This window comes from Orcinus orca, chromosome 9, assembly GCF_937001465.1.
Source record: "Orcinus orca chromosome 9, mOrcOrc1.1, whole genome shotgun sequence".
Taxonomy (NCBI): domain Eukaryota; kingdom Metazoa; phylum Chordata; class Mammalia; order Artiodactyla; family Delphinidae; genus Orcinus; species Orcinus orca.
The window spans coordinates 4303247-4325948 of record NC_064567.1 but is presented as its reverse complement, the minus strand read 5'-3'; the positions used below and the strand labels follow the sequence as shown (position 1 = coordinate 4325948).

At 42.3% G+C, this 22702-nt stretch overlaps 1 long non-coding RNA gene across 1 annotated transcript in view; it reads left to right on the top strand.

The window, feature by feature from the left end:
* LOC117197180 (uncharacterized) overlaps positions 1–22702 on the top strand; it is a 131112-nt gene that overhangs the window by 100674 nt on the left and 7736 nt on the right. Inside the window, exons 10-13 of the long non-coding RNA XR_007479114.1 lie at positions 53–1949; positions 2433–2672; positions 21667–21771; positions 21972–22125. This is a non-coding gene — a long non-coding RNA (uncharacterized LOC117197180). The remainder of the gene's footprint in view (positions 1–52; positions 1950–2432; positions 2673–21666; positions 21772–21971; positions 22126–22702) is intronic.

The window sequence follows — 22702 nt, the reverse complement described above, 5'->3', positions numbered from 1 at the left end:
GGCTAATAATTTGACACCCTTTCAAAGCAAAAATTTTAATGTTTTTCCTTAGCCATCACTCAGAGCATGCTGAAACAAAAATCTTTAAGCTGTGTTTGGGATTCCCCTGGTGGCGCAGTGGTTAAGAATCCACCTGCCAATGCAGGGGACATGGGTTTGAGCCCTGGTCCAGGAAGATCCCACATGCCGCAGAGCAACTAAGCCCACGTGCCACAACTACTGAGCCTGCGCTCCAGAGCCCTCGAGCCACAACTACTGAAGCCCGCGCACCTAGAGCCCATGCTCCACAACAAGAGAAGCCCTGCTTGCCGCAACTAGAGAAAGCCCATGCACAGCAACGAAGACCCAACGCAGCCAAAAGTAAATTAAAAAAAAAAATCTTTAAGCTGTGTTTACACATCTTCTGTTGGACAGTGGTTACCACGGAACATTGGATGGTAACTCATCGTCCTGACGGTCAAACCTAGTGAGCTCCCTGACTCGTGGTGCTGAGGGAAACCGCCCCCACCCCTCTATTTCCTCTGAATGACGTGATGGGTCCCCTGCGCACTAGAAGCTTCTGGTATGTTTAAATGAGCTACGGGCTTAGACTTGAACACTTGGGGTGAAGGCTGGCACAGAACACTCTCATTCTCCCTGAAGCAGAAGTTACTACCGGACACCCAATCCCTCCAGCTCCACAGAGGCCTGCCCTTGACTCACGGCAGACACTCTGTATCAATATGGCAACCGAAGCTGCCTCTGTCCCAGCGACTTCTTTATGTGTGGAATTTCTCCAAGAGGCATGAAAAATAAGTAACTACATCACAACTTAGTGTCTTTTCTTCTCTGTGTCCACTGTGTTTGATTAGTCTTCAGCTCCGGGTCCAAATATTACTAGGTTACAACGTCTGTGGGCTGTTCAGCTTCCAGCAACCTTTTAGACAGGCCATTTAAAGATTCGCGGGACACCATCCATAAAAGTCATTGGTGTTGCCTCTTTGGATGAGGAACAAGAAATAGTCAAGATTTTCCAGTTCAAGTTCTTCATTTTACGCATGGGAAAAGCGAGGCCCCCAATGATACAGTGACTGGTGCAAAGCTACTCCATTTCCTGCAGAAGACCTGGGTCTGGAAGCTGGCTCTCCTGAATCTCACTTCTGCTTTTGTCCCACACGTGGCAGGGATGCACATTCTTAATTATTCTATTAAGCAGATACAGTCAGCACTAAAATTTGCACCAGGTCCAATGTTAGCAAGTATTAGCACTAGTCAATCAGTGCTATTATCATCCCCATGCCACCGAGGAGGAGCCCTAGAAAGGCTACTGACTTGCAAGTCAGAGTTTGTAAAAGGCTGTGTGCCCTGAGAGCACAGCAGATCTACCCCAGAGTCCGTGCTCCAACTGCCCCCATGCTCTGTCATCTCCACCGTTCCACGCTACAAGCAGGTATATAGGTGTCGGCCCTTGTCACAAATTCCAAATGAGATATAATATCTCCATCTGGAAAGACAGACCTTAGCTCAACAGGCAACATTAAATCAAGGTTTGACTACGTATCAGCTTGAAAGTTACTTTTCAGGAATGGTTTTCTTTCCAATGTTAAGATTCTTTGAGAATCTCAAAAAAAATCATTTCTTTCTCCTCATTGTTGCCTTGTGGGCCGAAGGAATGTTAATATGTTTATCTTCGGTGTCCTAATTATTCAAAGGGTTATGGGAAGAGAGAGCTAGGCTGTTTTCCCATGCAAGTCTCAGCCAGGAGAGTTCTTTTTTCCCCTTGATATAGAAAGCAAAGCAAGAAACATAATAATTCTCAAAGATGACTCACACCTGCTAAGATTCCTGTGTTATGGGCAAATATCAAAGCCACCAGATACTTCGGCTGTTTTTGGCTTCCTCAGCTATTTTGTGATAGAATGGAGGGGAATGATGTGAAGAGAGTCATCTGATTTGAGGTTGGAGTGAAGGTAAGTGTTTATCTTAAATCAGTATGAAAAATCCTATAGTTCTTTAGGGGTCAATCAGCACTATTAATGAAAAGGCGAGGTGAATACACAATGAGAGCTAATGGGTCTTTTTAAGACGTTTCACCTGGGATTTAACCCACAGTCTGCCACTCTTGGGCTATGTGAACGTGGGCAAAGTCATAGCATTTTTTTGGCCTAGACTCTAGAAAATGGACTTATTCTGAATGAACATGACTATGTTTTTGGGTTGACGTTGGGACACGTGCATGGGAGCTGCGTGAGAGAGAGATGCATGTTGGGGGGAAGGTAGCATGGTCCTTCTTGCCGGGGAGAGGAGGCTCCGATGGGGAATTCACGTGGCAGCTCAGGGGGTGGACAGGTGGTGGACCACCTTAGCCTGGCGAGGAAAGGGCTGTCATTTCATTTTATTATTATTTTTTGCGGTACGCGGGCCTCTCACTGTTGTGGCCTTTCCCGTTGCAGAGCACAGGCTCTGGACGCGCAGGCTCAGCGGCCATGGCTCACGGGCCCAGCCGCCCAACAGCATGTGGGATCTTCCCAGACCGGGGCACGAACCCGCATCCCCTGCATCGGCAGGCGGGCTCTCAACCACTGCGCCACCAGGGAAGCCCAGGGCTGTCACTTCAGCAGAGTGCCAGCCTCTGGGACTTTGGTAGAAGAGGATGCAAGTCACCCGTGCCTCTGATTTTGGCCATGAGAACGGTAATTGGAAGCGATGAACAAAGTCAGTTAACAATATTCACGAGTCCGTGAGAAAAGACCCTTACAGAAGGCTAAAGGTGCACAATGTGTGAAAAGAATCCTCAAATCATTTTAGAGACATTTGGTGAAAATTGAAAATGTCCCATCATAACCAAACTACAAATTTCAGCCACAAATAGAAATGCTAAGTGAGAGGTACAGTGGAGAAGGGGTAGAAGAGTCGAGAGAGATGGGAACAAGGGCAGGGGAGGGGAAAGGAATTACGTCGGAGGGAAACGGATTAATGGAAAACCCAACTAATGAGGCCCTCGAGGTGAGCTCCCCCCGTCCCCCAGTACCACTGGGAATTGGGATTTACTCTTGAAATGGTTTTGGGAGAAAGGGCTCAGACTTGTGGGGAGAGCGTCAGGGCAAGTTTACTGAGCTTATCAAAGGGGATGTCTCTGCCTGTCCTCTCTGGGGATGAACCCTGGGGTATTCGTCAGCTGGGGCTGCCATCACTAATGGCACAGAACTTAAACACCAGAACTTTATTTGTTCACGGTTCTGGAGACTGGAAGCCCACAATGAAGGTATCAGCCGGGTCGGTTCCCCCAGAGGCCTCCTTGGCTTGCAGATGGCCGTCTCTTCACCAGGTCCTCACAGAGCCGTCCCTCTTTACACAGCACTCCTGGCTCTCTTTCTGTGTGTCCAAATTTCCTCTTCTTATAAGGACACCAGTCAGACTTGATTATCAACCACTCTAAGGACATCATTTTGCCTTAAACACCTCTTTCAAGGCCCTATTTCCAAATACAGTCGTGTTCTGAGGCGCTGGGGGTTAAAACGTCAACATAGGAATTTGGAGGGGGCGGACACAACTCAGCCCATGACACCGGGAAAGAGGGAGAACAAAGACTGCGATACACAAGTCCAGTGAAAGAGGAAGGCGTGTGACGGGTGCTGAAGGAAAACAAAGCATCCATACGATATAAGACATAGAATAAAAAGTCGTCAAACAGTACCGTTCTCTTGCTGTGATTAAGACTTCTTTTGGCCCTGGCACCTTCAGAGACTATAGACTCCAGTGATGAAAACTCAGAAAGCATGCCAAATGTGGCCTGAATCAACACCCCTCATTTACTTCCCACTTAGCTTCACCAGAGGAGTCTTGCTGACTCTCCGTGACAGGTAGGCATCCTATGGTCAAAAAGATTTGTGGTAGGTTATGAAAACATCAGGGGATTATGTTCTAGTATCAGTGGTAGCCAGACTGGAATTATTGCATCTTGACGTGGTACCGTGGTGATGTCTCAGTAGGCTGAGCAAAGATTAAACTCCAAGTGTTATACAGAGAAAACACTTGTCATAGTTCCCTCCTGTCATGTTACTTGCTGGACACCATTGTCTGACCCAGGCCTGGACATCACAATTTTACATGCTGGGGAGCCCCTGGCTTTAGCCAAGACCCTCTCTTTCTGGAAGCAATGTTCAGGACACTTGTTTGTTTATCTTATGGGTCGTTAGCCGTATTTGGATGGGCAGGATGGAGGCTTGTCTTAAGAAGCTTCCCTCTCATCCTTCCGCTGCCTGCACCTGCCAGCTAGCTCTCTGCCTCAGAGACTCCTCAGTCATCTCTTGTTGTCCTGAAGTCTGAATGTTTGTTAAAAGTAGGTGTAGCAGGTGAGTGATAGTTCAGACAGGTTCGTGTGCGTAATTTCCTTCAACTTGGCTAAGGCAAGGTCCATGGTCAGAAACAAGAGTTTCTGGCACTTGGTGTTTTGCGAGTAATTGGAGTCTGGTGGTTACCGTCAGGAGAGAGATTGTAAATGGAACCGAAACAGCTCCACGTCCTTGTTTTTTGTTTCATTTATTTTCTCTATCGTTTTCCTGTTTTGAATTGCCTTGATTTCTGTTCTTAGAGTCATTCTATCCTTCCTTTGGGTTTATTTTGCTCTTCTTCTTCTAGCTTTTTGAAGTGGGAGGTTATATTATTGATTTGAGACTTTTCCTCTTTTCTGATACAGACGTTCGTGCCATTAATGTCCCCTCTACTACTACTTTAGCTGTGCCCCACGAATTTTGATTTGTTCCATTTTCATTTTCTTTCAGTTCCGTGTATTTTAAAATAATTTCCTTGAGACTTCCTTTTCACCCAAGGATTATTTAGACGGGTGCCATTTAGCTTCCGAGTATTTGGAGATTTTCCTTTTATCTGATATTTTTTTCTAGTTTGATTTCATTGTGGTCAGAGAACACAGTCTATGACTTCACTTCCTCTAATTTTGTGAGGTTTGTTTTACAGCTCAGGACAAGGTCTATTTTTTTTTTTTTAGTTTTATTATTTGGCTGCATCAGGTCTTAGTGCGGTACATGGGATCTTTAGTTGCAGTGCATGCACTCTTTGGTGTGGCGTGTGGGCTTCTCTAGTTGTGGTGCGCAGTCTCATTAGTTGTGGCACGGGGGCTTAGTTGCCACATGGCATGTGGGATCCTAGTTCCTCAATCAGGGATCAAACTCACGTCTCCTCATGGGAAGGTGGATTCTTAACCACTGGACCACCAGGGAAATCCCGGATAAGGTCTATTTTAGTACATTTTTTTCATGGACACTTGAAAAGAATATGTATTCTACTGTTATTGGATGGAGTATTATGTAAATGTTGATTGGATCTTGTTGCTTGATGGTGTTGTTGAGTTCTTCTGTATCCTTCCTGAGTTTCAGTCCAGTTATGTCAATTGTTGAGAGATGGGTGTTGCAGTCTTCAACTATAATTAGAGATTTATCTGTTTCTCCTTTAGTTCTATCAGTTTTTGCTTCACATATTTTGCAGCTCGGTTGTTTGGTGCATACACAATTAGGATTGATATGTCTTCTTGGTAGATTGACCCATTTACTGTTGTATAATGTCTCTTTCTATTAATTTTGTTTTGTCTCAAGTATACTAATATCTGATATTAATATAGAGACTCCTGATTTCTTTTGATTAATGATTGCATAGTACATCTTTTTTCATTCTTGTACTTTCAACTTGCCTGCATGTTTATATTTGAAGTGAGTTTTTTATTGCAGACAACATATAGTTGGGTAATGTTTTTTTAATCCACACTGCCAACTTCTTTCTTTAAACTGTTATATTTAGAGCATTTACATTTGAGTCATTATTGATATGTTAGGGCATAAACTTGCCCTTTTATTTTTGTTTTTCATTTGTTCTCTTTGTTTTTCATTTCTCTGTTTTCGTTTTCCTGCCTTCCAATGGGTTTATTGAATTTTTTTTTTTTTGGATTTCATTTTGATATATCTATGATGCTTTTGAGTGTAACAATTTATATAGGTTTTTACTGGTTGCTTTAGGTATTGCATTATATATATATATATATATGTGTGTGTATATATATATATATATATATATATATATATATATATATATATATATATATATAAAGCTTGTCACCTGTATTGGAGTCATCATATTACCAGGTTGAATGTATTTGTCTTGTTTTGTGTGTTTCCAGGAACTGTGGTTTGGTGTCTGCCATTAATTTTGGAAATTTCTCTGCCATATTACTTTAAATATTTCTCCTGTTCCCTTTTCTCCTCTTCCAGCATTCCAATTATGTTTATTTATTTTTCTCTATTAGGTGAGAAAGAAGGCTGGAGGGGGTTGGAGTGGGAAGAATTCTCTTCCACCTGCTGGGATAAATTTCTGACAAAATTTTTTCCCCTAGAGTAGGCTTTTGTTGTGAAACCAGTCTGGGCATATTTTGCAATGTTTACTCCTCTCCCCCCGTCAGAGCTGTGAGGGGAACTTTCTCAAATCTTCTCTGTGAGAACCTGGTGAAGTTTCTGGAGGAGAAGCCCATGGAAGTGTGGCTGCACCTCCCTCCAAGCTTCAGCCCAAAGGAGTTTCTTACGCTTATGCCAGTAACGCTCAGCCTCCAGCAATCCATCAGAATTGTCACTTAGGTGTTCTGCCAGTTTATGGCTGCAGGTAACGATCTCAGCTGTGACTCTTTGTAGCCCCCGATTTGGAGGAGGGGGCGTTTTCTCTGCCACTTCAGTTCTCTAATGGGGCCAGTAAAAACCTTTGATTTTTCAGTATGCCCAGCTCTTTCTGGTTATAAGGACAAAAGTGACGACTTCCAAGCTCTCTACATATTTGATCTGAGTCTGGAAGTCTTTCACACCATATTTTCATTGTTGTTTACGTGAGTTCATTGAAGGAAGAGACTGCAAGTTCGGGATCTAGGATGCTGACTGGAGAGAAAGTAAGATTCAAAAATAATTGGGTAAATAAATTAAATGCTCCTTTGAAGGGGCTAAAGCCATCAGCATTTTAAAGATGGGAAAACTAGAGTTCAGATATTAAACAATTTAGCTTAACAATCAGTAGGGACCATATCCTGGGACCTTTGATCCAAATTTTATATTCTTTTTTTCTTTTTTTTTTTTTTTTCTGGTACGCAGGCCTCTCACTGCCGTGGCCCCTCCCGTTGCAGAGCACAGGCTCCGGACGCGCAGGCTCGGCGGCCATGGCTCACGGGCCCAGCCGCTCCGCGGCATGCGGGATCTTCCCGGACCGGGGCACGAACCCGTGTCCCCTGCATCGGCAGGCGGACCCTCAACCACTGCGCCACCAGGGAAGCCCCAAATTTTATATCCTTGCTGTAAGCAACCTTTGTAATTTAATGTTATACTACATTTACTCAGTGCTGTATAAATTAAAGGGAGGGGAAAATGGTATGTGCTGAAGTAATGAGGACTAAATTTATAGAAGTTATTTATAGAATATATTGAACTAGATTCCAAAGGAGGCTAGACTTTACTTGATTGATGGGAGAGAGGGCTCCAGGTGTTTTCTAGGGAACAGAGTAAGAAAAATGAGCATTGCTTGATGGGAATAAGCCACCACATGAAATGAAGCTGGAGAGTAAAGTGGGGCTAACCGTCTCATTTGAAAATTAAAAATAATTCCGTCTTGTGTTTCACAATCTGGACAAGTAGTTCTTGGTTTCATGTCAGAGTGACCAGGTGGTTAACTCTTCCACGGCATTTAGGACTGATAGTGTTAGCGGGTCTCTCCTCAGTGACTTGCCTCTCCTCCTGCACCATGAGGTCCTAAAAATCAGAAAACAAGACTTATGCATGTTGTTCTCTAATGCAGCACCCAGACAGTGCCTTTTGGAGGGGGCACATAGGAAGGCTGTGTGGAAAGAACGGATGCCTTGCCAGGGTGGCGAGTACTGTGTCTGCCTGAAGGTTTGTGCATCGGTACCCGGAAGCAGGTAAGAATGAGCTGACGTTCCCGTGTGCATGGAAAGGATGGGCTAAAGAAGGGCAATGCGAATCAAGAGAGGCTTGAGGCACCAAAACAGTTTCAGAAATTGATGACCCAACTAACTCCTCGAATTGTAATAATGCTAAGAGCCTTCCAGAGATGCACCTTTAGGAAAAACACTCAGATATGTTTGGGGCTTGAACATCCCAGCCAGACTAGTCACAGACTGTCTTACGATCAAAGCAACGGGAGCTAGAGGAGGACTTATCTTCCTCCTTTGCCCTCCGATCCACAAAAGGTCTCTGAGGCCCAGCCAAGAGAGGCTGCTTGCTTGAAGCTGGACATGTCCACTGGTCAGTGATGTTGCCTCCTGAAGAACTTTGGGCTGTAACCTTGGAGATGACGGTGGTCTGTCGGGTGTGGAAGCGGTGGGGTCCTGGAAATCTGGGGTATAGTCTTTGAGCCAGCTTCTTGATATGGTGTTCTCAGAGGGGAATACCCTCTGTCTCCCAAATTCTTAATTCCTTTCTCAGCTCAAAGAGTCAGACTCTTCGTCTCGACCATGAAATGATGTGGATATGATGCTTTCTAAGTGTGGCAATGAAGAAGTAGGATTTAGGTAAAGCCATGGATTCATAACAGACAATTAGGACTGAAGCGTGAGAAGTAGGCCATCTCAGGACACGTGTATTACGAAGTACTTCCCACTATTAGAAGTTTTCTAGAACGCCCCTGAAAGGTGGCAGCTTAGTCACAACTTTATTAATAGCTCCTGTTCCAGGGAGTTTCTGCCTTATAAGTCACCTGAGCAACATGGTGTCATAGCTGGAGTTGTCAGGAGTTTATGGAGATTAAATCTGCCTCAATAGAAGAAAGGGAAACTAGGGATAGCTGAGGCTGAGGAATGAGGTTGATAGTGTGGAATATTATGGAATAAAAACGTGTCCTGTACAAAGGGTCTCTTACAGCCATCTTAGAGATGCTTAAGTAGGTAGCCAGGGGCTCATGACCAAGGTAATAAGGAATAACCCTGAGCTTGCAAAATAAAGACTAAAACAGGAATGGTGGGCTGGAAAAAGACAAGAAGAGGATTGTGGAAATCAGGGTGAAGGCAAAAGAGTGCAGCCAAGCTGGCCGGCATGGCATTCCAGAGCCAGGGACTTGGTAATATCTCCCTAATCCCCCTCTGCAGTGTCTCTGATCCTTTGGGAGCATCTCTCTGCCTAATTATGCAGCCATGTAACTGTCAGGTAAGAAAGAAAATTAACCCTGTTTAGGCAAGCATCTGGCAGATGGAGGAGAGATTCATTACTTCCAGAAATGCGTCTTGCTTCTGTCAACCTAAAGAAAGTGAAATGTTTTCTCCTGGAAATGTAATCATGGAGGTTATTCCATCACACTTTTAAATTTCTACTTTCTCCCTAAAGAACTTTTTTCTCCTACTTGGAGATGTTGCAGAATCCATTATTTGATACGATGCCGGTTGTTATAAGTAACATTTCTTCCTGCACTAACTAGATAGAAATGCTCAATTTAATATATTGGATTTGGGGAAACCATTTTCCCATCTTCTCCAATTAATTGCACATTATAACATGTTAATTATAAGTGTAAATATAATGTCAAGGGGATTCAGGGAAAATATGCAATGACTTTCAAAAGGAAATTCAGAATCTATTTGTGGTTGGGTTTTTGGTGTGGATGTATGTAGTTTCTGTGATGTCTCTTTTCCAAGGTCAGAGCTTCTCCGAGCTGCCTGCTGTAGGTGTATAATAAAGATGTAGGTAAGGAACAGAGAGCGGTAAACGGTAGATATGGGTTTTAGCCTAATATCCGTCTCTTTGACACACAGCCAACTGGAGGAAATAGCAGGGTATCTGTTTTCGTATTTTTTTCGTACACTCTACATCCATTGTGATTGTGTTTATATGTCATCAGGGTACCACAAATTCCTTAAGCTTTTTTCAAGTATTTGGAGATTTGCCTGTTGATGCTAGAGCTGCAGCAGCCTAATATTCTTCTTTTTTAAAAAATTGAAGTACAGTTGATTTACAAGGTTGTGTTAGTTTCAGGTGTGCAGCAAAGTGATTCAGTTATGTGTGTATGCGTGTGCATCTGTATATACATATTCTTTTTCATATTCTCTTCCATTGTAGGTTATTACAAGATATTGAACATAGTTCCCTGTGCTATACAGTAGGTCTTTGTTGTTTACCTATTTTATATACAGTAGTATGTATCTGTTCATCCCAAACTCCTAATTTATCCCACCCCCTCCTTTCCCCTTTGGGAACCATAAGTTTGTTTTCTATCTGTGAGTCTATTTTTGTTTTATAAATAAGTTCATTTGTATTATTTTTTAGACTCCACCTATAAGTGATATCATATATTTGTCTTTCTCTGACTTCACTTAGTATGATAATCTCTAGGTTCATCCATGTTGCTGAAAACGGCAAGATTTCATTCTTTTTTATGTCTGAGTAATATTCCACTGTATCTATGTACCACATCTTCTTTATCCACTCATCTGTTGATGGGCATTTAGGTTGTTTCCATGTCTTGACTATTGTCAGTAGTGCTGCTGTGTACATTGGGGTGCATGTATCTTTTTTTTTTTTTAACATCTTTATTGGGGTATAATTGCTTTACAATGGTGTGTTAGTTTCTGCCTTATAACAAAGTGAATCAGTCATACATAAACATATGTTCCCATATGTCTTCCCTCTTGCGTCTCTCTCCCTCCCACCCTCCCTATCCCACCCCTCCAGGCTGTCACAAAGCACTGAGCCAATATCCCTGTGCCATGTGGCTGCTTCCCACTACCTATCTACCTTACTACGTTTGTTAGTGTGTATATGTCCATGACTCTCTCTCACCCTGTCACAGCTCACCCTTCCCCCTCCCCATAACCTCAAGTCCGTTCTCTAGGAGGTCTGCATCTTTATTCCTGCCTTACCCCTAGGTTCTTCATGACATTTTTTTTTCTTAAATTCCATATATATGTGTTAGCATACGGTATTTGTCTTTTTCTTTCCGACTTACTTCACTCTGTATGACAGACTCTAGGTCTATCCACCTCATTACAAATAGCTCAATTTTGTTTCTTTTTATGGCTGAGTAATATTCCATTGTATATATGGGCCACATCTTCTTTATCCATTCATCCGATGATGGGCACTTAGGTTGTTTCCATCTCCGGGCTATTGTAAATAGAGCTGCAATGAACATTTTGGTACATGACTCTTTTTGAATTTTGGTTTTCTCAGGGTATCTGTCCAGTAGTGGGATTGCTGGGTCATATGGTAGTTCTATTTGTAGTTTTTTAAGGAACCTCCATACTGTTCTCCATAGTGGCTGAACCAATTCACATTCCCACCAGCAGTGCAAGAGTGTTCCCTTTTCTCCACACCCTCTCCAGCATTTATTGTTTCTAGATTTTTTGATGATGGCCATTCTGACTGGTGTGAGATGATATCTCATTGTAGTTTTGATTTGCATTTCTCTAATGATTAATGATGTTGAGCATTCTATCATGTGTTTGTTAGCAGTCTGTATATCTTCTTTGGAGAAATGTCTATTTAGGTCTTCTGCCCATTTTTGGATTGGGTTGTTTGTTTTTTTGATATTGAGCTGCATGAGCTGCTTGTAAATTTTGGAGATTAATCCTTTGTCGGTTGCTTCATTTGCAAATATTTTCTCCCATTCTGAGGGTTGTCTTTTGGTCTTGTTTATGGTTTCCTTTGCTGTGCAAAAGCTTTGAAGTTTCATTAGGTCCCATTTGTTTATTTTTGTTTTTATTTCCATTACTCTAGGAGGTGGGTCAGAAAGGATCTTGCTGTGATTTATGTCATAGAGTGTTCTGCCTATGTTTTCCTCTAAGAGTTTGATAGTTTCTGGCCTTACATTTAGGTCTTTAATCCATTTTGAGCTTATTTTTGTGTATGGTGTTAGGGAGTGATCTAATCTCATACTTTTACATGTACCTGTCCAGTTTTCCCAGCACCACTTATTGAAGACGCTGTCCTTTCTCCACTGTACATTCCTGCCACCTTTATCAAAGATAAGGTGTCCATATGTGCGTGGGTTTATCTCTGGGCTTTCTATCCTGTTCCATTGATCTATCTTTCTGTTTTTGTGCCAGTACCATACCGTCTTGATAACTGTAGCTTTGTAGTATAGTCTGAAGTCAGGGAGCCTGACTCCTCCAGTTCCTTTTTTCGTTCTCAAGATTGCTTTGGCTATTCGGGGTCTTTTGTGTTTCCATACAAATTGCAAAAATTTTTGTTCTAGTTCTGTGAAAAATGCCAGTGGTAGTTTGATAGGGATTGCATTGAATCTATAGATTGCTTTGGGTAGTAGAGTCATTTTCACAATGTTGATTCTTCCAATCCAAGAACATGGTATATCTCTCCATCTATTTGTATCATCTTTAATTTCTTTCATCAGTGTCTTATAATTTTCTGCATACAGATCTTTTGTCTCCTTCGGTAGGTTTATTCCTAGATATTTTATTCTTTTTGTTGCAATGGTAAATGGGAGTGTTTTCTTGATTTCACTTTCAGATTTTTCATCATTAGTATATAGGAATGCCAGAGATTTCTGTGCATTAATTTTGTATCCTGCCACTTTACCAAATTCATTGATTAGCTCTAGTAGTTTTCTGGTAGCATCTTTAGGATTCTCTATGTATAGGATCATGTCATCTGCAAACACTGACAGCTTTACTTCTTCTTTTCCGATTTGGATTCCTTTTATTTCCTTTTCTTCTCTGATTGCTGTGGCTAACACTTCCAAAACTATGCTGAATAAGAGTGGTGAGAGTGGGCAACCTTGTCTTGTTCCTGATCTTAGTGGAAATGCTTTCAGTTTTTCACCATTGAGAATGATGTTTGCTGTGGGCTTGTCATATATGGCCTTTATTATGTTGAGGAAAGTTCCCTCTATGCCTACTTTCTGCAGGGTTTTTATCATAAATGGGTGTTGAATTTTGTCAAAAGCTTTCTCTGCATCTATTGAGATGATCATATGGTTTTTCTCCTTCAATTCGTTAATATGGTTTATCACATGGATAGATTTGCGTATATTGAAGAATCCTTGCATTCCTGGAATAAACCCCATTTGATCATGGTGTATGATCCTTTAAATGTGCTGTTGGATTCTGTTTGCTAGTATTTTGTTGAGGATTTTTGCATCTATGTTCATCAGTGATATTGGTCTGTAGTTTTCTTTCTTTGTGACATCCTTGTCTGGTTTTGGTATCAAGGTGATGGTGGCCTCATAGAAGGAATTTGGGAGTGTTCCTCGCTCTGCTATATTTTGGAAGAGTTTGAGAAGGATAGGTGTTAGCTCTTCTCTAAATGTTTGATAGAATTCGCCTGTGAAGCCATCTGGTCCTGGGCTTTTGTTTGTTGGAAGATTTTTAATCACAGTTCCAATTTCAGTGCTTGTGATTGGTCTGTTCATATTTTCTATTTCTTCCTGATTCAGTCTTGGCAGGTTGTGCATTTCTAAGAATTTGTCCATTTCTTCCAGGTTGTCCATTTTATTGGCATAGAGTTGCTTGTAGTAATCTCTCATGATCTCTTTTATTTCTGCAGTGTCAGTTGTTACCTCTCCTTTTTCATTTCTAATTCTATTGATTTGAGTCTTCTCCCTTTTTTTCTTGATGAGTCTGGCTAGTGGTTTATCTATTTTGTTTATCTTCTCAAAGAACCAGCTTTTAGTTTTATTGATCTTTGCTATTGTATCCTTCATTTCTTTTTCATTTATTTCTGATCTGATTTTTATGATTTCTTTCCTTCTGCTAGCTTTGGGGTTTTTTGGTTCTTCTTTCTCTAATTGCTTGAGGTGCAAGGTTAGGTTGTTTATTCGAGATGTTTCCTGCTTCTTAAGGTGGGCTTGTATTGCTATAAACTTCCCCCTTAGAACTGCTTTTGCTGCATCCCATAGGTTTTGGGTCATCGTGTCTCCATTGTCATTTGTTTCTAGGTATTTTTTGATTTCCTCTTTGATTTCTTCAGTGATCTCTTGGTTATTAAGTAGTGTATTGTTTAGCCTCCATGTGTTTGTATTTTTTACAGATCTTTTCCTGTAATTGATATCTAGTCTCATGGCGTTGTGGTCAGAAAAGATACTTGATACAATTTCAATTTTCTTAAATTTACCAAGGCTAGATTTGTGACCCAAGATATGATCTTTCCTGGAGAATGTTCCATGAGCACTTGAGAAGAATGTGTATTCTGTTGTTTTTGGATGGAGTGTCCTATAAATATCAATTAAGTCCATCTTGTTTAATGTATCATTTAAAGCTTGTGTTTCCTTATTTATTTTCATTTTGGATGATCTGTCCATTGGTGAAAGTGGGGTGTTAAAGTCCCCTACTATGAATGTGTTACTGTCGATTTCCCCTTTTAGGCTGTTAGTATTTGCCTTATGTATTGAGGTGCTCCTATATTAGGTGCATAAATATTTACAATTGTTATATCTTCTTCTTGGATCGATCCCTTGATCATGATGTAGTGTCCTTCTTTGTCTCTTTTAATAGTCCGTATTTTAAAGTCTATTTTGTCTGATATGTCCAGGTTTCTTTTGGTTTCCATTTGCATGGAATATCTTTTTCCATCCCCTTACTTTCAGTCTGTATGTGTCTCTAGGTCTGAAGTGGGTCTCTTGTAGACAGCATATATAAGGGTCTTGTTTTTGTATCCATTCAGCTAATCTATGTCTTTTGGTGGGAGCATTTAGTCCATTTACATTTAAGGTAATTATCGATATGTATGTTCCTATTCCCATTTTCTAAATTGTTTTGGGTTCGTTATTATAGGTCTTTTCCTTCTCTTGTGTTTCTTGCCTAGAGAAGATCCTTTAGCATTTGTTGTAAAGCTGGTTTGGTGGTGCTGAACTCTCTCAGCTTTTGCTTGTCTGTAAAGGTTTTAATTTCTCCATCAAATCTGAATGAGATCCTTGCTGGGTAGAGTAGTCTTGGCTGCAGGTTTTTCTCCTTCATCACTTTCAGTATGTCCTGCCACTCCCTTCTGGCTTGTAGGGTTTCTGCTGAGAGATCAGCTGTTAACCTTATGGGGATTCCCTTATGTGTTATTTGTTGTTTTTCCCTTGCTGCTTTTAATATGCTTTCTTTGTATTTAATTTTTGACAGTTTGATTAATATGTGTCTTGGCTTATTTCTCCTTGTATTTATCCTGTATGGGACTCTCTGTGCTTCCTGGACTTGATTAACTATTTCCTTTCCCATATTAGGGAAGTTTTCAACTATAATCTCTTCAAATATTTTCTCAGTCCCTTTCTTTTTCTCTTCTTCTTCTGGAACCCCTATAATTTGAATGTTGGTGCGTTTAATGTTGTCCCAGAGGTCCCTGAGACTGTCCTCAGTTCTTTTCATTCTTTTTTCTTTATTCTGCTCTGCAGTAGTTATTTCCACTATTTTATCTTCCAGGTCACTTATCCGTTCTTCTGCCTCAGTTATTCTGCTATTGATCCCATCTAGAGTACTTTTAATTTCATTTATTGTGTTGTTCATCGTTGCTTGTTTCATCTTTAGTTCTTCTAGGTCCTTGTTAACTGTTTCTTGCATTTTGTCCATTCTATTTCCAAGATTTCGGATCATCCTTACTATCATTATTCTGACTTCTTTTTCAGGTAGACTGGCTATTTCCTCTTCATTTGTTAGGTCTGGTGCAGTTTTATCTTGCTCCTTTATCTGCTGTGTGTTTTTCTGTCTTACTGTGTTTGGGGTCTCCTTTTTGCAGACTGCAGGTTCGTAGTTCCCGCTGTTTTTGATGTCTGTCTCCAGTGGCTAAGGTTGGTTCAGTGGGTTGTGTAGGCTTCCTGGTGGAGGGGACTAGTGCCTGTGTTGTGGTGGATTCGGCTGGATCTTGTCTCTCTAGTGGGCAGGTTCACGTCTGGTGGTGTGTTTTGGGGTGTCTGTGGCCTTATTATGACTTTAGGCAGCCTCTCTGCTAATGGGTGGGGTTGTGTTCCTGTTTTGCTAGTTGTTTGGCATAGGTTGTCCAGCACTGTGGCTTGCTGGTCGTTGAGTGAAGCTGGGTGCTGGTGTTGAGATGGAGGTCTCTGGGAGATTTTCGCCGTTTGATATTATGTGGAGCTGGGAGGTCTCTTGTTGACCAGTGTCCTGAAGTTGGCTCTCCTACCTCAGAGGCAGAGCCCTGACTCCTGGCTGGAGCACCAAGAGCCTTTCACCCACACGGCTCAGAATAAAAGGGAGAAAAAGTAGAGGGAATTAGTAGAAGTATGAGGAAAGAAAGAAGGAAAGGAGGGAAGGAAGAAAGGAGGGAAGGAAGTAAGGAAGGAAGGAAGGAAGAAAGAAAGAAAGAAGCAAAGAAGGAAAGAAGGCAAGAATGAAAGAAAGGGAGGGAGGGAGGAAGGAAGGAAGGAGGGAAAGAAGGAAAAAAGACAGAAAGAAAGAAGATAAGTAAAAAATAAAATAAAGTATAATAAAGTTATTGAATTAAAAAATTCTTATTTAGAAAAAAAGAAGGGACGGATAGAAACTTAGGACAAATGTTGGAAGCAAAGCTATACAGGCAAACTCTTACACAGAAGCATACACATACACCCTCACTAAAAGAGGTAAAGGGGGAAAAAATCATAAATCTTGCTGTCAGAGACCACCTCCTCAATTTCGGATGATTCGTTGTCTAAAGGAGGGAAGGAAGGAAGGAAAGAAAGAAAGAAAGAACGAAGGTAAAGTATAATAACGTTATTAAAATTGATTATTACGAAAAAAAATTTTTTAAAAAAACCATGGACAGATTGAACCCTAGGACAAATGGTGGAAGCAAGACTATACAGACAAGATCTCACACAGAAGCATACACATACACATTCACAAAAAGAGGAATAGGGAAAAAAATCATAGATCTTGCTCCTAAAGTCCACTTCCTTAATTTGGGATGGTTCGTCGTCTATTCATGTATTCCACAGATGCAGGTACATCAAGTTGATTGTGGAGCTTTAATCCGCTGCTCCTGAGGCTGCTGGGAGAGATTTCCCTTTCTCTTCTTTGTTCTCACGGCTCCCAGGGGCTCAGCTTTGGATTTGGCCCTGCCTCTGCGTGTAGGTCGCTGGAGGGCGTCTGTTTTTTGCTCAGACAGGACGGGGTTAAAGGAGCCGCTGATTCGGGGGCTCTGGCGCACTCAGGCCGGCGGGGAGGGAGGGGCATGGCGTGCGGGGCGGGGCTGCCGCGGCAGAGGACGGCGTGACTTTGCACCAGCCTGAGGCGCGCCGTGCGTTCTCCCGGGGAAGTTGTCCCTGGATCCCGGGACCCTGGCAGTGGCGGGCTGCACAGGCTCCGCGGAAGAGGGGTGTGGAGAGTGACCTGTGCTTGCACACAGGCCCGTTGGTGGTGGCAGCAGCAGCCTTAGCGTCTCCCACCCGTCTCTGGGGTCCGCGCTTTTAGCCGCGGCTCGCGCCCGTCTCTGGAGCTCCTTTAAGCAGCGCTCGTAATCCCTTCTCCTTGCGCACCAGGAAACAAAGAGGTAAGAAAAAGTCTCCTGCCTCTTCGGCAGGTGCAGACTTTTCCCCGCACTCCCTCCCGGCTACCCGTAGTGCACTAACCCCCTTCAGGCTATGTTCACGCCGCCAACCCCAGTCCTCTCCCTGCGCTCCGTCCGAAACCGAAACCGAAACCGAAACCGAGCCTCAGCGCCTCAGCTCGCAGCCCCGCCCGCCCCGGCGGGTGAGCAGACAAGCCTCACGGGCTGGTGAGTGCCGGTCGGCACCGATCCTCTGTGCGGGAATCTGCGCTTTGCCCTCCGCACCCTTGTTGCTGCGCTCTCCTCCGCGGCTTCGAAGCTCCCCCCTCCGCCTCCCGCAGTCTCCGCCCGCGAAGGGGCTTCCTAGTGTGTGGAAACTTTTACTCCTTCACAGCTCCCTCCCACTGGTGCAGGTGCCGTCCCTATTCTTTTGTCTTCTGTTTTTTTTTTTTTTCTTTTGCCCTACCCAGGTACGTGGGGAGTTTCTTGCCTTTTGGGAGGTCTGAGGTCTTCTGCCAGCCTTCAGTAGGTGTTCTGTAGGAGCTGTTCCACGTGTAGATGTATTTCTGGTGTATCCGTGGGGAGGAAGGTGATCTCCGCGTCTTACTCTTCTGCCATCTTCAAGGTCTCCCCGCATGTTTCTTTTTGAATTAGAGATTTGTCTTTTCCGAAGTAATATTCTTATTTCCATTATCACTGAATTTCAGTCTTCCCCTCAGGATGCACATGGAAAGGCTCTGAGCTGGAAAAACTGTAAGGCCAGAGGCAGAAGATGACATTTATGGGCAACTCTGTCTTGGTCATAACTCTATTCCTCCACCATTACTTGGTGTCAGACATTCAGCCAAACACTAATATAGATGAAAGAGCTGTTTACTTTTATTAGCCCATTAAGCAAACGCTTATCAAGCTCCTACCATGCTGGACAGTGTGGTAGCCCTGGTGCAGAAAGAGAAACACACAGACGGACCCTCACCGATGAGGGTAAGAACAACGGGCTTGAGGCACATACAGCCTCCCCTCAGGGATGGAGTCCTGTGCCCAGGGCGCCCACAGACCCTTGCCAGTGGAGGAAGCAGGGCTGGAGCATTTTCTAGTAACAGATAACACACTTGGCCAGACCACGGTGAAGCCAAGAGCACACCAGTCTGAGAATGGGATCTTCTCTGGCTGCCACTGAATAGCAGTGTGATTGGGGGCCGCTGACTCAAATCACCTGCAGGCCCAGTGTCCTCATTCATTGAATGAAGGGATTTAGAGGAAACTTCCCCACTCCTGGGCATATATCAGGAGAAAACCATAATTCAAAAAGATACATGCACCCCAATGTTCACTGCAGCACCATTTACAATAGCCAGGACACGGACACAACTTAATGTCCATTGACAGATGAATGGATAGAGAAGATGTGGTACGTATATACAATGGAATATTACTCAGCCATAAAAAAGAATGAAATAATGCCATTTGCAGCAACATGGATGGACCTAAAAATCATCATACTAAGTGAAGTAAGTCAGACAGAGAAAGACAAATGTATGATATCACTTATATGTAGAATCTAATTTAAAAAATGATACAAATGAACTTATTTACAAAACGGAAACAGACTCACAGATATCAAAAACAAACTTATGGGTACCAAAGGGGAAACCTGGGGGGGAGGGATAAATCAGGAGCTTGGGATTAACATACACACTCTACTATATTATAAGATAGATAACCAACAAGGACCTATTGTATAGCACAGGGAACTCTACTCAATACTCTGTAAAAACCTATATGAGAAAATAATCTGAAAAAGAATGAATATATGTATATGTATAACTGAATCACTTTGCTGTACATCTGAAACTAACAGAACATTGTAAATCAACTATACTCCAATAAAATTAAAAAAAATAAAATCAAGGAAGTTTTTAAAAAAATACAGTTGATACAAACAAGCAATACTCACTCCAGGTTTCTGTATATAAAATACAGTACATGTATGTGAAATTAAAATCAGTAAAAATGAAAAAACATAAAGGAAACTTCAGTCTGTGTGTGTGTATAGACTGTGTATATGCACGTATATATGTGTATACGTATATATGTCTGTAATTATTGTAAATAAGAAAACAAAGCATAGAGTTGACATTTCTCATCTCTCGTTCCAGGTCTGTTGCTTTTCCTTCTTAGTTTTTGGCTATTTTTCTCCTTTTTCTCTGTTGACATTCACCTGTCATAACACACTGTAGCTCACCTCTGCCTCAAGCTAGCCCTTCTTTGAAATCTCTGCTTCTCCTGTTCCAGTTTTCCTTCCTTTGCCTAAACAGAGCATCAAGAAAGGAAGAAATCAATAGGAGAAATGATATGTTTTGATCAGCAGTTTTCTCTAAATTACATTTGTTAAAGTCTTGCCGTTTCATATTCTGTTTAATGTATTCCATCGAGGTCATTTTCAATCTTGAAGTTCCTTCCCATTTCTTTCATTTCAAAAGATGAGAGGTTAATGTCTTGCTTTTTAAAAATTAATAGCAACTCACTGGAACTATGATAAAGGCAAAACGGAGCTTTATTGTGAATGACGGACATGGGACTCTTTTGGGGAAAAATGTATGGAAGAACTAAGGCAATGATGTATTTTTTTAATCCCCCCTATTTATAATGGATTATCATTGCATAAAATTTACATACGGCCAACAAAGTATGGCAAGAGAATGTATTGCTCAAACGCTCAGGTAACAACTTAACATCCAGTTAATTCAGTGGTAAACATCGGAGGAATCAGTTGCAAAGGGTTTTCGTGGCAGGGGAGGCCGTAGTGGAAATAACGTTGGCTTAAGTATCAAGAGATCTGGTTTCTAACCTGGCATTTAATAAAATTGTGTGTCCTTGGGAAAGTTATTTCATTTCTCTGTGGGGAGTGAGGACAACACCTCCAGGCCCAGTTACCCATCACTGCAGAAAAAATCACCCGGAAGCTTCCATGCCAGCCTTCGGTTCTGAGTGAGTCTGCTGGTTCCGGGTGAGCCTCGAGCCTGCCCAGGTTCAAGGGGAGCAGAAACAGGTTCTACCTCTTTTACAAGAGCATTTCAAACAGGAGATACTTTTTCGGCCATTTTTAGAAAAGACATGCTTTCCACCTAAGCTACCACTTTTAATGCTTAATCGTTGCCTTGGAATAGGCATTGTTTATTATCCATTTTAAAAATAATCAGCACCTACTCAAATATTCTTTGTTTATAACTTCTTGCAGGCTTTCTTTTCTACATATATATTTAAATCATTTCTGTATTTTAAATTATTTGCCCACAGCTTTTTTTTTAAAAAAAACATCTTTATTGGAGTATAATTGCTTTACAATGGTGGGTTAGTTTCTGCTTTATAACAAAGTGAATCAGTTATACATATACTTATATCCCCATATCTCTTCCCTCTTGCGTCTCCCTCCCTCCCACCCTCCCTATCCCGCCCCTCTAGGTGGTCACAAAGCACCGAGCTGATCTCCCTGTGCTATGCGGCTGCTTCCCACTAGCTAGCTATTTTACGTTTGGTAGTGTATATATGTCCATGCCACTGTCTCACTTTGTCCCAGCTTACCCTTCCCCCTCTCCGTATCCTCAAGTCCGTTCTCTAGTAGGTCTGCCTCTTTATTCCCATCTTGCCCCTAGGTTTGCCCGCAGCTTTATTGAGACATAATTGACACATAACATTGGGTAAGTTTAAGGTGTATAGCGGGTTGATTTGGTACATTCACATATTGCAAAATGATTACCAGCATAGCATTAGCTAACACTTCCATCCCGTCACATAATTACCATTTCTTTTTTGTGTTGAAAACAGTTACCGTCTACTCGCTTAGAAATTTTCAATATATGCTACAATATTAACTATAATCACTGTGCTGTACATTAGATCCCCAGGACTTGTTACTCTTATAACTGGAAGTTTGTCTACATATATCTTTAATGTTTATTTGAAATCCATCTGAGACTGTATTACTAAGGATAGAGCTTTTAATCTCTTAAGAGCTATAGGTTTGATAGATGTTACGCATATAAATGCAGTATCTTTGCTTTTCAGTTGGCCTGCACAATTCTCTAAGGATTGTTGTGATTGAATTAAGCCCTAGCTAGTATCTATGGGCCAAATCCATGAGGATTTCTCTGGAGGGAAATTGTTTTATTTACTTGTTAGTGAGAAATATAAAATGATAAAAATTCCTTTTGGGCCTTAGAGAGAAGACATTGCAACCACAGAAAAAGATACCTGGCTGCTTGGCCTTTCACTGGAGTCCGAGTGAAGGACTGCCCTCTGAGGCAGCGTTGACATCTAAGGAAAGGTATCACATCCTGAACTTACCGCCAAAATGGGGGAGGTTTTAGTTGATTCTGTTGTCAAGGTTCACCTCCTCTATTGTGTTTTGCAATTGATTTTTTTAACTTCATGCGGGCCTTTCTACTAATAGGCAAAATGCTTTCTGGCCTATGAAATGTCCACCTGTCCTGATTCCTCTTCCTTGTAACTACCTCTCCCCGCCAGGCATTCACAGCACTCTGTGCTGAACTCGGACTGGACCTGGAAACCCAGACAACCCTTCCAAAGCCTTCCAAAACCTTATCATCTTCCAGAACGCTTTACACACAGAAGATAAAAATGTAGTTCCGTATAACACCGCAAGAAAACTTTTGCAAAGGTAAGGCATTATTCTCATTGTAAAATAATTCACTTTAGTGGGGGGAAAAAAACCTCACCTTGACACTTCTTGAGATAGCAAGTTAGCTGACTGCTGAGTTTAGACTGCTTTAAGAGCATCACCTTAGCACGTGACTCTCATGAATATTTCCCCCCAACTAGATGAGAACTTATCCCTCTCATTTGGATCTTCGCCGAGTCACCCCTTTGTGTGGAGTTGCAGGCTCCCAGCAGGGCCCGTAAGGACGGCAGAGCTCTATTCTCTGACTCTATCCATGTCCCATCACCTCCAGCCTCCTTCACTTGGTGGCAGCCCATTGTTTCCGTCTCTGTCTTGAACATACCAGGTTTGTTTCCTCCTCAGACCCTTTGCACTGGCCATGGCCCTGCCCGAACTTGCCCGTCCTCCAGGCTTTGGTTAGTGACTCACTGTCATCATTCTGCTTAGGATTGAATGCCACCCCTCCACGGGGCTTCCCTTAGCCCCTGCTAACGTCTGCTCCCCACCCACTCAGACTCCATCTGACTCCCTCTCAAGTCCAAGCCATAACCCCAATGTCCTTTTTTTCACGTAACTT